Source organism: Cervus elaphus, chromosome 7 (genome assembly GCF_910594005.1).
Source record: "Cervus elaphus chromosome 7, mCerEla1.1, whole genome shotgun sequence".
Lineage (NCBI taxonomy): Eukaryota > Metazoa > Chordata > Mammalia > Artiodactyla > Cervidae > Cervus > Cervus elaphus.
The window spans coordinates 15,948,708-15,963,471 of record NC_057821.1 but is presented as its reverse complement, the minus strand read 5'-3'; positions in this window follow the sequence as shown (position 1 = coordinate 15,963,471).

Here is a 14,764-nt window from a genome sequence, read left to right as displayed (position 1 = left end):
ATAGACATCTGCATCTTACTTCAGAAAATAAATACAAACCCATCAAAAGGATGTTTTATGGTGGTTCCCCTGGCAAATGACCATGCCTACAACAGTCTATCTCTGATGCCAGAATTTTCATGTTTTGGGGTTAAAGTCCTGTTTTATGTTAAACTAAAGACTCTTTCCACCCATCTCATTAAATTATGATCATATATTATTCTCTTAATGTGAATGAGTTTGTGTGGGCTTTCAAGTGTGCAGATGACAGGAAGTGGGAGAGACTGATTAATCAGAATACGCTGATAGAATGGAGTGGTCCAAAGGATCAGGATGCCTGGAGGTCACTGGTGGGAAGAATGTGAGGAAACAGTCTTCAGCCTTAAGTTTGGAGTGAGGGGTGTAACCGAATCATGGCACCTGGATCAATAAGCCTCATTCCTACCTTCCTTTAGTTACTCAATACACATTCACCAAGTGGGTAGTAGGGTGGATCATTTTACAGTCAAACTGTTGGCATTTTTTAGGGTGAAAGAGGTCACTATTAATATCTATGCTGGGATAACAGGCAAACCTAGATGTACCTTAGTGACACCTGCAAGACTTCATGCAGGACAGACAGAATTACCTGCTGTAACAAGAAACCTGTAAATGAGACGGAGAATATGACATGGTGATGAGAACAATACAGAGCTTATTTTTTTTTTAAACTTACCAGGCACTGTGATAAGCAACTCGTCTAATCCTTCCCGTGGTTGCTTATGTTATACCCATTACACAGATGTGGAACCTTGCCATCATCCCCAGGCAGAGCACAGATGGAGCCAGAAGTCCAAGGATGGGGGGCTGGCTCCTGAGTCAGGCTCTTCTGCACCAAGAGAAGAAGAGACACAGCACAGAGGGCGTTCCAAGGAGGGAGGCAAACTTCCATTTGGGGAAAACAAGTTTGGTTTCCTGGCAAAGGAAGCATTTAGTCTGTTCTGTGAAGGAGCTGGAAGGAGAAGAGAAGGTGGAAAAGTGGTGGAATTAGAGGCATAGAAGCAGAAAAACAACAACAACAACCAAAAACATGGGCATATTTGGAAACAGAAAGAATTAGGTTTTGGCCAGGGTATTTGGAATTAACAAAAATTAACAATTACTGAAAGTGAAAATCGCTCAGTTGTGTCCGACTCTTTGTGACCCCATGGACTATACAGTCCATGGAATTCTCCAGGCCAGAATACTGGAGTAGGTAGCCTTTCCCTTCTCCAGGGAATAGTCCCAACCCAGGGATCAAACCCAGGTCTCCCGCGTTACAGGTGGATTCTTTACCAACTGAGCTATCAGGGAAGCCCTTGAAAATTATTTTGAAGAAAATTAGAGGTACCAAAGGAACATTTCACGCAAAGATAGGTACAATAAAGGAAAGAAATGGTATGGACCTAACAGAAGCAGAAGATATTAAGAAAAGGTGGCAAGAATACACAGAAGAACTACACAAAAAAGATCTTCATGACCCAGATAACCATGATGGTGTGATCACTCACCTAAAGCCAGACATCCTGGAGTCAGAAATCAAGTGGGTCTTAGGAAGCATTGCTACAAAGCAGGTGGAGGTGATGGAATTACAGCTGAGCTATTTCAAATCCTAGAATACGATGCTATCAAAGTGCTGCACTCAATATGTCAGCAAATTTGTAAAACTCAGCAGTGGCCACAGGACTGGAAAAGGTCAATTTTCATTCCAATCCCAAAGAAAGGCAATGTTAAAGAATGTTCAAACTACCTCATAATTTCACTCATCTCACATGCTAGCAAAGTAATGCTCAAAATTCTCCAAGCCAGGCTTCAATAGTACATGAACCAAGAACTTGTAGATGTTCAAGTTGGATTTAGAAAAGGCAGAGGAACCAGAGATCAAATTGCCAAGATCTGTTGGATCAGTGAAAAAGCAAGAGTGCTCCAGAAAAACATCGACGTCTGCTTTATTGACTACACCAAAGCCTTTGACTGTGTGTATCACAACAAACTGTAAAATTCTTAAAGAGATGATAATACCAGACCACCTCACCTGCCTCCTGAGAAATGTGTATGCAGGTCAAAAAGCAACAGTTAGAACTGGACATGGAACAATGGACTGGTTCCAAATTGGGAAAGGAGTATGTCAAGGCTGTATATTGTCACTCTGCTTATTTAACTTATATGCATAATACATCATGGGAAATGCCGGGCTGGATGAAGCACAGCTGAAATCAAGATTGCCAAGAAAAATATCAATAACCTCAGATATGCAGATGACACCACCCTTATGGCAGAAAGCAAAGAGGAATTAAAGAGCCTCTTGATGAAAGTGAAAGAGGAGAGTGAAAAAGATGGCTTAAAACTCAACATTCAAAAAATGAAGATCATGGCATCTGGTCCCATCACTTCATGGCAAACAGATGGGGAAGCAATGGAAACAGTGAGAGACTTTATTTTCTTGGGCTCCAAAATTACTACAGATGGTGACTGCAGCCATGAAATTAAATGACGCTTGCTCCTTGGAAGAAAAGCTATGACCAACCTAGACAGCATATTAAAAAGCAGAGACGTTGCCAACAAGTGTCTGTCTAGTCAAAGCTACAGTTTTTCCAGTGGTCATGTATGGATGTGAGAGTTGGACCACAAAGAAAGCTGAGTGCTGAAGAAATGATGCTTTTGAATTGTGGTGTTGGAGATGACTCGAGAGTCCCTTGGACTGCAAGGAAATCAAACCAGTCAATCCTAAAGGAAATCAGTCTTGAATATTCATTGGAAGGACTGATGCTGAAGTTGAAGCTCCAATACTTTGGCCACCTGATACAAAGAACTAACTCATCGGAAAAGACCCTGATGGTGGGAAAGATTTAAGGCAGGAGGAAAAGGGGACGACAGAGGATGAGATGGTTGGATGGCATCACAGACTCGATGGACATGAGTTTGAGCAAGCTCTGGGAGTTAGTGATGGACAGGAAAGCCTGGTGTACTGCAGTCTATGGGATTGCAAATAGTTCGACTTGACTGAATGCCTTAAGTGAACAATTATTGAGGGCTCACTAAGGATTGTGCATTTTGATCAGCATCGCAACCTTTTGACAGTGCCCCTGTTTTTTATTCCCATTTTACAGATGAGAAGACTGAGTCTGAGAGAGGTTAAATAATTAGTTGCAGGTCAATCAGCTGGTAAGAAGCTCTTTCTGGCATTCCAACTCCAGAGGGCACACTCCCAGTCCTTATATTACACCACCTTCTTGTGGGGTGGGTGACGTGCCTGAAAGGGAAATTTCAACTAGGCTGAGAGGACTTAATTTATCATGGACATGGGGTAAGGAATATGGAAGGGTGAAGGGCCATGCTTCTGACACTCTGTGCTGAGTGAGAAGAATCAGGGAAGCTTATTTTCATGGGGCTGTGTTGATGTTTCATTTGTTGGAGGAGGGAGTCCTACAACAAATCTAACTCAGGAACTCTAGCAATTTCTCATGGAGCCTACTGTATGGCTTCAGTTTCCCTTTATATAAACAAATGAGATTCTCTGAGCAAGGGATTCAGGGTACTAGAATATTAAGTAACTTAGTTGGCTCTGTCAAGATGGTCAGGAAGTGAGATGAATGTACATCATTACAGTCTCTTAGTGGCTGGGCATCTACTGTCACTCACTTCCCCTGAAAAATCTGGTTCCCTCAAAATTCTTTGAAGAGAAGCTAGCAAAAGGAAAGGGGACCATGACCTTGATGTCTTTTGATTTGGATGGAAAAGACTTCCTTTTAAAGGCTGCAAAGTAATGTTCCCCAGCCAGGCTGAGGAGGTTGAAGGTCAGTTTGCAGCGGAGTCAGGAATGAAAAGGCTCACTGCCAGGCTCCTCTGGTAGGACTGTGTTCCTGTTTAAGCAAACACCAGCTCCCCTGGGGCTTCCAAAACTTGGATGGGTCTTCCTGCGCCTGGAGGGTAGACCATGTTGGTAAAACCTGGATGGGCTTCGCCAGCCTAGTTGTTGTTATTCAGATGCTAAGTTTTGTCCAACTCTTTGTGACCCCATGGACTGCAGCAAGCCAGGCTTCTCTGTCCTCCACTGTCTCCAGGAGTTTGTTCAAACTCATGTCCATTGAGTTGGTGATGCTATCTAACCATCTCATCCTCTGTTGCCCCCTTCTCATCTTCTGGAGTGTAGATTGTGTTGGTAAAAGCCTGAGGGGTCTTCCTATGCCTGCAGGCCTGGACTGCGCTGGCTTGAATTTTGCTGCTGCTTTCCTTGGGTACCGTGTCTGTGGGACTGGGTCGCACTCACCTGGTCCAATGATCAGGGTTCCCAGAAGGTTTAGCAACATCTCAGATCTAATAGCACTTGATCGTAAGCTAGTACATTTTTCTGTAGAAATCAACTCTTCAATTAAAAAATAGTACCTATTCCCTAACATGTGTGCTATAGCTGTGAGCAAGAATTCAGTTCAGTTCAGTTCAGTCGCTCAGTCGTGTCCAGCTCTTTGCGACCCCATGAATCGCAGCACGCCAGGCCTCCCTGTCCATCACCAACTCCTGGAGTTTACTCAAACTCATGTCCATCGAGTTGGTGATGCCATCCAGCCATCTCATCCTCTGCCATCCCCTTCTCCTCCTGCCCCCAATCCCTCCCAGCATCAGGATCTTTTCCAATGAGTCAACTCTTTGCATGAGGTGGCCAAAGTATTGGAGTTTCAGCTTCAGCATCAATCCTTCCAGTGAACACCCAGGACTGATCTTTAGGATGGACTGGTTGGATCTCCTTGCAGTCCAAGCGACTCTCAAGAGTCTTCTCCAACACCACAGTTCAGAATACAAATACACATCTAAGTGCAATTGGTAATTTTCCAAACACTATCAATCACTACTTGGTTGTCCTCAGGTTTTCCTTTCTGCTTTAAAGAGAAACTTTATCCACTTATTTATTTATCCAACAATTAGTTGATAAATGCCTCCTGAGTAAAAGACTAAGCTTGCTGATGGGGTTGATTGAAAAGGCAGAAACCACTCTGACCTCATGGAGCTTGTAGTCAGAGGGGGAGTGAGGGGTGAAGTAGACAATCACACAGGCAACAAATAAAAGTCTTGAGAAAATCTACGAGGAGGTGAAGTATTTAAAGCATCCAAACCTTCCAGCTTGCATGCACAGTCTGGGTAAACATGTTCACCTGAAATTTTTTCTCTATAAAACTTCAGGTTTTATACCATTGTTTCTGAAAGGCCATTTCCAGTGTGATTATAATGCTCAGCCGTTGCAGCAAATCTTTTCATTGGGTTGACTTATTTGCCCCAAAAGTATGATAAATTCCAGCCTGATTCCTGGAGCATTTCAAGAGATGTTTTGTGATGAACCCAGAGAGACCAAGCTAGAGAACCCTTTTTTCTCACCCTGCTGCCGAAGCAGCTGTGAGCGGCTGAAACGAGCCCACTAGCAGCTGATGCCACCTCTCTCGGGGGGCGCCAGCCGCGGTGAACTCAGTGAAGGGGGGGCTTGTCTGCCGGCAGCTTCCAGATAAATTGGATGAATTAGGGAGGGATAAAGATTTTCTTCCCCCCTGATACTGAAAGGATGACACACGAGCTAGTGCATGGCATTTCTCTCCTTGCCCATCTGAGTTCCAGGTCACGGCTCCATCACTACCTTCCCCTCCAATGTTCTGAGCCAATCCAAGAGAACTCCAGGGCAGGGTTAGCTAGACTTCTGCCACTTCAACATTTGATAATTTCCAACTCTTCTACCGTAAGTCTCATTGGTTTCCATGATATGGGCTCTAAATACTGACTCAATAGGAAAGAGGAGAGCAAGTCACGGATTCACCACCACTTTGAACGGGGACATGAAATATTAGAATGATGACTGCTCTCTTATCCTTTTCGGCTGCCATTGCTCTTTTGTAGAAATGGAAGAATGGAAGGAGTGACCCTGTGTGTCAGTGAACCTGAGTGGTCCACCAGGTTCTGGCAGTCTCCAGAGGCAGCTCCCAGGAACCTCTGTGTTCCCTCCTGTATTTTGCAGGTGAATGGTTCACGTACCTGATGAGAATCTCAGAGTTCCTGCCCCACACTGCACACTGTCCCCAGTGCTCAAGATGCAGAGATGAGAAGGGCCCTGTCTCTGCCCTCAGGGGTCAAGGGCCCTGTAGCAAAGGCTACACGGGATGTGTTTTGGAGGCTCTCTGTGGATGCTGAAGCGTGGAGACTGGGGTGGGGAAGGAGGGGCAGGCGGAGCCTTCCTCCACTGCAGAGGATGTTCTAGTGGCAGCTTTCCAGAGTTGCTGCAGATGAAAACTGAGGATGTATCACAGCACTGGTTGGGTGCGGGACACCATGGAGGACGGGTGAGTTGGTCACATGCTCTGGCTAGGTGAGCACAAGCCCCAGGGGCACCCTCCTGTGGGTTGGAAGCAACCAGGCTGGGAGATAACCAGATGCAGGCCAGACGGCTTCAGGGTCTGTGAGGTCAGGCCCCCAGTCAGCGATGGGAGTATTGGCAGGAGGCCCTCGCTCTGAGAAAGGGTGTTGGGGACCCAGGTGAGGGATTTGCAGGAGGCTGGGCGGATCCTGGAGGGCGCCTTCCGGTGGAAGCTTGGTGTCTGGGGATCTAGGTGACACGGCTTCCATTGAGCTTCAGAACCCGGCCTCACCAGCACCTTGATTTTGGCTCTGTGAGACCTAGGCAGAGAACCTAGCCAAGCTCTCAGACTTAAAAAAAATTATTTACAATTATTTACTTATTTATTTTTGGCTGTGCTAGGTCTTCGTTGGTGCACATGAGCTTTCTCTAGCTGTGGCCAGTGCGGGGTGGGGGTGGGGGGGAGCGCGGGGCTACTCTTTCTTGGGCACGGAATCTTAGGCATGTGGGTTTCAGTAGTTGTGGTGCATGGGCTTAGCTGCCCCTTGGCACGTGGGTTCTTCCCAGACCAGGAATAGAACTTGTGTTCCCTGCATTGGCAGGTGGATTCTTTAAAAAAAAAAAAATGATTTGCAGTAATCTTTCTAAAATTTATTTATTTTTGATTGAAGGATAATTGGCTGACAATGCTGGTTTGATTTCTGCCATACATCAACATGAATGAGCCCTAGGTATACATACGGGCCCTCCCCCCTGAGCCTCGCTTCCACCTCCCACCCTTTCCCAGCCCCCTAGGTTGTTACAGAGCCCCAGTTTGGGTCTCTGAGTCATACAACAAATTCCCATTGGCTGTCTATTTTACATATGGTAGTGTATATACTTCCATGCCACTCTCTCCACTCATCTCACCCTCTTCTTCCTCCCCAGTCCATGTCCATAAGTCTGTTCTCTATGTCTACGTCTCCATTGCTGGTCAGGCAGATTCTTAACCACTCGACCAACAGGGAAGTTCAGCCCTCAGACTTCTGACTGGGAGATAACCAACGGGTACTGTTTTCAGTCTCTACATTTGTGGTCATTTGCAAGCAGAGAAAATGAACCTGGGGCCCACAGCAGCACAGAAGCAGGGCAGCTATCCAGCAGGACACACTTCTGAAACAGGATGACACACCCCTTGGATTTGTCCCTTATTTCCACGGTGAGGTTGGAGGCTGCGGCCAAACTGGAAGCCAATACGGAAAGACTCAACATCACCTGTGCTGAGATCGTGGCTGCGAGCTCCCCCAGCATGGGGCAGGGGGCTGGCAGGGGGGCAGAGTGGTTTGTGACTGTGAATTTCCAAACAGAGGGAAGGCTGGGGCCCCCAAGTGGGCCTGTAAGGGGTCAGCGATCTTCCCCTGGCCAGTTATTCTCCTGAACTGAACTGTGATCGGGTGTCCACAAGAAACGTGGTCCCTATATGGAAGTCTTCAGGTCTTAACAAGATGTCCAAAGCCATCTGTGGCTCCACGTTATCTCCACCCTGACACGAGGTGTACTCTGGGGATCACGCCAAAATTTATGATGCATTATGATGCATCTTATGATGCATTTTATGATGTAACTTTTACTCTGCATTAAGCTCAGGCATTATCCGTCTTTAAGAGTTCACTATTAAATACACGGAGCTAATTTTCTATTATTATCTCCTCCAAAGGAAGTAGATTATCAGCTTCTCAGTTCCTTTCCAGCTCCAGAATGGAAAATAAAGAAGAAAGTTTTAAGAGGAGACTGTGGAGACATGAGCCCAGAACCCCAGGACTGGAGGAGCCTGAATGTCATGTGGTTCAACCTTCCGTTTGTGGCAGCCTCTGGGTGGGGTGATGGTTCCAAGCTCTCCTGGAATGATTCCAGTGACAGCAGATTCAATACTGATCAGCAAAAGCAACATATCTTATGAGACTCAAATAGACATGTCCTCCTAGTTGATGCCTTTCCCTATAACTTCTACACTTGGTACATCACTACCTCTTGGGGCCTCATAAACCCTTGTCCTTCACATTCATTCACTCAACATAACACACTTTTACTGATTGCCTGATTTGGGATGGGCAAGGAGAGGCGTTTTGAGAAAGTTGTAAGACTCAAGTACAGCACTGGCAGCAAAGATGGAACCTTGATGCTTGAGGAGGGCATTCGGCCCTCTCCAAATCCCTCTTCTCTGATGGGACAACCCTGAGCCTCTCAGTCTTCACTGACACTATTGGGAGTCCCTTCAAAGAGGAACTCATGATGGTGTTTCTTTTCTATACCTGCTCAGTCAGAAGCCCCGCCATGCTCTCTCAACACTCAGGGCTCCTAGACTGAAAGTGATCCTCCAAGGAGCTCTGCCCAGCACGCAGCAGAGTGGGCTCATGCTAGATGCTCTCCCTGTGTTCACCTGGCCAAGACTGTAGGGACATCACAGGCAGCCATGAAATCCAAGCTGTGCCTCAGGTTTCCTCCTTTATAAAATAGGAATGATAATAGTTCCTACATTATACAAATGCTTGAAGATGAAAGGAGTTAACACATGCAACGTGCATTGCACAGTGCCTGGCACACGGTAAATGCTCCAGCAATGCCATCATCATTGTTACCATCATCACCATCACCATCATCGTTATCAACAGCACCATCACCATCATCGTCCTACTAGCCATGCCTTTGGAGCCAATGGAAACTGATACTCTTCTATTTCCCCTTGGTGTCTACATTCGTCTTCCCTGGCTCCCATCTGGTCTGTTGAGATAACAGAAATAGTTACCCCATATTGAACACTACACATGTGTCACTCATCACCCTCTTGTGACCATACATCTGCCCTGGGAGGTAGATGTTATTATCTCCACTGTACAGACTAGGCAACTGGGTCTTTGAGAGATATAAGTGGTCCAGTGCTACAGAGCTGGTGAATACCAGAGCCCAGGATGAAAACCCAGACTGAGATGTTTCTGCCCTATTTATTATCTGCTGGGTGACAGCGTCAGTGCCTATCACCAACACATATTCTCTATTGGCGGGCAAAGTGGGTCTCCTTCATCCTTGTCTAGGTTGTTGCCTAAAGTTGTGAAGTCCCACAGGGCTTCAGAGGCCAGCTGGTAAGGACAGGCCTAAATAGGTTGTGTAGAGAGGTCTTGGGGAATCATTAAGTGACAGAAGCCACAGGTGAGGGGAGGAGAGGAAGGCAGGACTGGGACAGACTCTGAAACCAGAATGCCTGGGGTCAGGACCACCACCCACTGGCTGTGTGACCTCTGGACCTCAGTGGGTTTAGCTGTAAAATGGAGAATCAAATAATGGGACTTACTTTATTGGCTGGTTGTGAGATTTAAGTGAGATAAATATTATAGTTTTGCTGCAGAGCTCAATCTATATAAGCCATTTTTATTATTGTTATTATTATTAATGTAGTTTCCCAAGCATCATCAGTGACTAAGGCACAGACTGGCAGCCAAGGGAGAGTGGGGGCTGCGAGCAGACTGCTCCCCCAGACCTCGCCTTCTCCTTCCTGGCTCTCACCCACTTAGCGCCAGGCCCCAGCACCCACCCCAGCTTCTCCAGACCCTGGTCAGGCCAGGGTGCCTCCTTCCCTAAGCACATGCACCTCAGAAATGCCACACACGTTGCCAAGAAACCACCTTCCCCATCTATTTTAAAACCTTGTCAGGCTTTCTGTTTAATGTTTTAAAAGGCTATGTTCTAAAGAGGGACATGGTTAAGAAAATTATGGCACATCAACCTGATGGGATATTAAGCAGCCATTAAAGTGATAATTATGAGGATTGTGTAGCAAAATGGAAAATGCTTACAGATTAATACGAAATGGAAAAACAGCATAAAAAATTGGATCACATAGTGATTGCAACTAATCAAAACCACATCCCTGTGAGCCAACACAGGAAAACAGTAGCATCTCTTGTCCTGCTTTTATTGCTCTTCTCCTTTCTCGCCTTCCCTCCCTCTGCCCCCCTCCCTTCCTTTCTTCCATATCTTTTCCTTCCTTTCATTCAACAGCAATTTACTGAGCTCCTGCTCTGCATAGACACTACGCTCATTACCTGATTTAGAAAGGTGAAAAGACAGTTTCTGCCCTCAAGAAGTCTAACCAGAGAGATGAATCTGAAAACAAATAATCTTGACAGGCCAGAATATAAATAATTCAATGTGACAAGGAAAGCAATTAACTCTGCTGGGGGGAATCAACAAAGCTTCCCTAATTGGTAACCCACTGGTTGAATCGGAAGGTCTTCAGTTGGAGGGGAAGAGGGTTCCAAGTGGAGGGACCAGCGTGTACAAAGGTATGAATGTGGGAGAGCAGGGCGCACACCTCTTTGGATTTCTGGTTCATCTGCCTTTGAGTTCTGTGCCCAACAGGGAGGTGAAGGGACTGTACTTCCATCTGAAGTTACTCTCGTGGGTCAGGGGTGCCTCAGCCCCATAACTGTATTTAGGATTCCATTATAGCCCCTGCATTCAGAAATTTATCAAAATCATGTGGATCCACCGGATAGCTTCATAGGCTCTGTGGATGTGAATGTGGCAAGAAGCTACAGAGAGCTCCTAACCCCTCTGGTCATCCCCGTCACCCAGGAAGCTAGTTGGAAATAGATGTTTGCCTCTGTTCATGGTGTTTTGGTGTTACCAATCAGGTTCATCAGCTGCATTTCAGGAGCAAGGAAATTATAGCCTAGGGCGGGGAAACTGGTGATTCACCTTGCAAATTACCGGCCTGAGCTCAGTTCTTCTGGCTCCAAAGCCAGTGCTCGTTGTTACACTCATGTCACTCTTTCTGTGGAGAATAGCCTGACAATTTCCCCCCCCCCCCCATGACCATCACTTCTCTGGTTGCTCTATTTTTTCTTTTCCTCAATGTGAATGGTATGCAGCCATTTCCCAATGCTGTAAGGTGTGGAGGACGAGCCTTCTTCCCCACTCATGACCTTCATGCTTCCATCCTTTGTGACGTTAATCTTTCTAGGCAGTCCAATGCCTGACCCTTTGTCTGCTCCTGAAAGCCACCATGACCTGGGTCTCAAGGTCTTGTATCCTGTCCCTCCTCCACCTCCAGCTCCTTCCTGCTCTCTTGAGAAACCTGATCTAAGTCAGGCATCCTGGTTAGAATAAGGAAAAGTGACAAACTGGGAATGGTCTCCAGGACTCCATCCTCCTTCCAAGAAGCAGCTCAGAGGTTGCCAAGAGAAAATCCTTCCTCAGTTGGCATCTCAGCCTCTTCATCTGTCAATGGTGGGTACTTCCTAGTGTTTGAACCTGAGGATCTCCAGTCTCACCAAGCCTGGCAACCATGTGACTAAGCTTCTGAGAATCTGCACGTGGAGTAGCAGGCCCAGCTTCTGTAGATGACTCTGCTTTCTTCAGTGTTGACCCACATGCTTGGTGGTGGGGCGGAGGGTCACACAACAGGAACTCAGGAGCATCAGAGGGGCCAGCACTTGAGTGTCCCAGTGGAAACTGAGCTGTGAAGCAAATGAACCAACTTGGATGACAAAGAGTCTTTGGGCCGTTTGTCACTTGTTTTTCTGTTTTTCCACCTATAAATGTGTTCCCTTGCTTTGGCATTCATGTGGTTTCAGAATGCTATTATCTTGTCAACATTGTTCTATAGCATCAACATTATCTCTTAATTACACAATTACAGTGTTATGTACTGTAGACCTAGTAATAAAATATTTCAAGTGTTCAAGCACAGACTAGATTTTGAAAAATATAATTTGAGTCAAACTAACTTGTAAAAACCACTAATAAATGTCACAACCAAAAGAGACCTTTGTGATAGTCTGTGTATTCCCCCATTCAAAGGAGAGGGAGAATGAGTTCCAGAGCAGAGGAGGGGGCCTGTGGTTGGCCATGTAATAGTCATTATAGTGAGTTTTTCAGACATGAGAGCCCATGAGAGAGCCGAGATCCCAAAGCGACTGAGCAGAGTTGAGGGCTGGAGCTCAGGTCTGGTAATTCCTGGTCTACTTCATTCCTTTCTTTTTCTAGAGTAGGTTATGAGGGACTTCGCTGGTGGTCCAGTGGCTAAGTGGTCCATAGTCAATGCAGGGGGCCCTGGGTTTGATCCCGGGTCAGGGAACTAGATCTCACATGCCATAACTAAAGATCCCACATGCCTCAATGAAGAGCAAAGAGCCCATGTTCCACAACAAAGACCTGGCAAAATCAAATAAATAAAATAAATACATAAATAAATATTTTTAAAAAAGTAAAAAGAAAGAGTAGGTTATGCAACTTTTTCCAGGTCAGCTGGTCAACACTGAGTTTGGAAGTCAATCCCCAAAGGACTGGCTTTCTCTGAGGACCAGGTCCCACTACTCACAAATGCTCAGTGATTGAAGGAAGGAACATGGTACAATCCCAGGGGGCTCCATCCCACCTCTGTGTCAAGGAATTATGTCTCCAGGAAGCATCTATTAAGAGGCAAATTGCCAGTTGCAGAAGCGAGGCATGAAACCAATTGTGCCATTGGCAACAATTAGTTTATTAGACAGGGAATTAAGCCTGAAGGGACATCACAGGGGACAAGAGATGGTGATTGAGGGAGGAGGAGAGAAAAATGCATAGAGTGAGGTGCCCTGGGAAAGGCGGGCTGAGTTGGAGGGTAGATGAAGATTTTTTGGAACTGGGAACAGCAGAATAGTCCCTAAAGGAACAGGATTTACCTTTTGATGAAATTTGCATTTTATCCCATCACTTTCTGTTACTTGTGACCCAAGACTAAACCAGTCATGGCAGACACTTGGCATAACTCCCTTGTCTTGACAGTGGTGGGCCTTGTAAATACCTGTCTCCCTCTGAGCTTGGAGACAGCCCCAGAATTCCTCTGGAAGGAAATCTTTACAGTCTCCATCTTTTAAATTTTTTTAGTTATCAATGGTTGGGAGTTGAATTGTGTCCCCTCAAAAGACATATTGAAGTCCTGACCTCCAGTATCTGTGAATGTGGCTTCACTGGGAGATCAGATTTTTGCAAATTCATTAAATTAAGATGAGGTAATACTGGATTAGGCTGGGCCCTAAAATCCAATGACTGGTATCCTTGTAAGAAGACAGTGAGGTTGACATAGGAGAGGTTTGCTGTGTGATGACAAGGGCAGAGCCTGGGGCATAACCCCTAAGTCTCTATTAAGCCCTACAGCGGATGGGGAGCCCAAGCAGAGGAAGGTGAAAGAATGCAGAAAGAGATTGCTCTGATGTCAGAGTTCTGCCTGGGAGGGGGTGGGGGTCGGGGGCACATGCTTCCTTCAAAGCAGGAAGCTGTTTCTTCAGATCCAGGCCCTGAAGCCCCACTACAGTGTTTTAAGAGCAGAGGTTATCTGTCTTCTCCTTCCCCTTAATTCAAGGTGTTTCAGAGGGAACCAGTAACCAAGCACAGCTGGGTCTACCTCTGAACCCAGTAGTTTTGTTTGGCATTTTTCAGCTGGATTTGATCAGAAAGTTACAACTGCCCGGCAGTTGGGAACCTCAGACCCAATGTTCGCAGACCTCAGGGCCCAGTCCATGAAAATTTTCTCTGTGCATCCTAATGCCCAGGGGTGTGGAGAGGCTCATGGCGATCACACACACACACACACACACGTACACATGCACAGGTCTTGTTTGCTCATCTTGCAGCGGGTCAGATGGTTCTGTGTTGGATTATCTGAGTGTATCGTGTACCATGCTTTTTCTCAAGTCCCTTACTGTACAGGGTGTTCTTTGCCTAAAATGTTCTTCTTCAAGCACAGTCCTATGTCTCCTTCAAATCTCAGATCAATTAAACTTTCCTGGGGCCCCTCAGACAGAACTGTCACCCCCTCCTCTGTGCCCCAGGGCACTGGATGCCCATCTCTATTTTGTGCCCCTCACACTGAAGTTCTGGGACTTCACAGCCTCAGGGATGGTACCACGGCCCTTCCACAGAACTGGGAAAGGAGTGGGGTGGCAGGTAGATCATCTTTATTGAATAAACAAATGAATGAACACATGCACGTGTTACACCTTCCACACTTCTGCTCAAAACCCTGCAATGATTCCCCACTCCACTCAGAGGAAAACCCTGGAGTCTTTAGAGGACTGTGGGCCCAATCATACCTGCCCCGTGAGCCCCTGAAGCCCACTCCTTCTCTCTCACTGCTATTCTCTCTGCTCCAGCCACACTAGCCTCACTGTTTACCATTTTTCTTGCATCCACAACAATAAATACAATACACTGTTTTGCTTTTTTTTCCCTTTGGGCTGCATGGCTTATAGGATCTTAATTCCCCAAGCAGGGATGGAACCCAGGGCCCCTGCAGTGGAAGCAGGAATCCTAACCACTGGGCAGCCAGGGAGTTCTGTTTTGCACACTTTTATGAATGTCTTATAAGTAAAGATTTTGTGCAAATCCTTCTGCTATTCTCTTGATCAGCTTTAT